Raw genomic sequence first — 1,680 nt, forward strand, 5'->3', positions numbered from 1 at the left:
TGTACAAGAACCGGTACTCCCTGCACTTCTTTATTTTCTTCATTTTTGTCCTGGCCATTTCTCCTAAACTATATTGTTCACAAGGCGACACGACACATCTGATTTGCAGAGTTCTAGTTTTTATTAAAGTGACATTATGCCTATTCATTGGTAGTGAGTGAACATTTTTTACCATAATGCCTTTCAATTTTGTTATTTCCTTCTCATGTATGCAAAAAATTAAATCCCTTTGGCCCAAAGAAATTTCTGAAAATATCAATTAGAATTTACCCTTTACAAAAAGTGGGGCAGTCTTTTTTATTCTATGCAGATTTATATTCAATTATTGACGATTCAGTTTAACTTGACAATAAAAAAATGAGCATAATATCACTTTCGTATCAGGTATACAGTATATTGATGAAGTCACAGTATCATCTGTATCCTGTCTTGGGAGTCTATACAATTCAATACTATCATTTGTTACTTTGGATCACTGTACCTTTCTTGGGAGCAAATGTAACTGGAACCTTTCCTGTAACAACATACAGATAACTTGTTTAAACTACCATGATCCACGTTCATATATGACTTGTTCCCAATGCAGTAAATATTTAGTGGTGTTAACGACGAATTTGCCCTGTTGAGAATTTATGAGCTGTCCATTCGAATTTAACAGGATTTTCTATCAAATAGTACAGAACCTTGTCAGACTGCACGAATGTACAGACAGGGGCTAGGACTTCAGATATTAAGTCCCTGGTTGGTGGCATATAGGCCTATCATTTTGAAGTTTTGATTCCAGAAGGTCTATATCCACTGAGTGGGAAAATGAGCAGGAGTGCAGGAAAGGTTCATGATATGAACATTATAGTCTGTGTGTTGTTCCTGTTTATGTTGAGATTTATAGCTGGATTTAGGTTTATATATATTATGAAATAGAAATTGAATTCCATGTACAGGCCCTGTTTATCTGAATCTTACACAAACCATTTTGAGACCAAGAGATCTGTTGCATTTCTCTCTATTCATCTGCTATCTACTTTTTGATGACCAAAGGTCTTAGCTATGGAACAACATGCATTCAATTTGTTTAACATTGGAGAACACGCGCACACGACAGATTCTACATAGTTCTAACCCTTTAAATATTAGCAGAGAGTCGGACCTATATATATATGTATTTTAGCGCCTCTGATTAATAAACGTACTACTAATTACAATATAGACGTATTGAAAATTTCCTAGCGTCAACCGCCTCCGTGGCCCAATGGATACGGCATCGGCCTCCTAAGCCGGGGATTGCGGGTTCGAGTCCCGCCGGAGGTTGACTTTTTTCTTCCCCATATAAATTTTATTATTCATTAATTTTCGCTTTTTATTGTTAAATTATTTTATCGAAATAAATAAAGTGTAAGTAATTAAAAAAGAAAAAATATAACATGAATTCCTGCTGCTACGAATTCATAATACAGCAAAATAACTCCATAAATAGAATTTATATCAGCGTGTAAATTAACATCACGTTTATCCCGTGAAATTCGACTAATAAACTACAACAACAACATTTTATTTTTTAAATAAAGGCACAAAATACACAATATAATCAAAACAGATATGCATAACTATTTAGCTTTGTCTACAATATACAGTGTTATAATATATGACATGCTTTGCTTTCCTATTTATATTAACCAGCAA

General features: G+C 33.9%; 1 non-coding gene across 1 annotated transcript; it reads left to right on the plus strand.

The window, feature by feature from the left end:
* Positions 1-1,235: 1,235 nt before the first annotated feature.
* On the plus strand, positions 1,236-1,308 carry Trnar-ccu (transfer RNA arginine (anticodon CCU)). Its single transcript has one exon. It is a non-coding gene; the product is annotated as a tRNA-Arg (tRNA).
* Positions 1,309-1,680: the final 372 nt, after the last annotated feature.

This window comes from Ruditapes philippinarum, unplaced genomic scaffold (genome assembly GCF_026571515.1).
Source record: "Ruditapes philippinarum isolate M1 unplaced genomic scaffold, ASM2657151v2 ctg1063_1_1_1_1, whole genome shotgun sequence".
Classification (NCBI taxonomy): domain Eukaryota; kingdom Metazoa; phylum Mollusca; class Bivalvia; order Venerida; family Veneridae; genus Ruditapes; species Ruditapes philippinarum.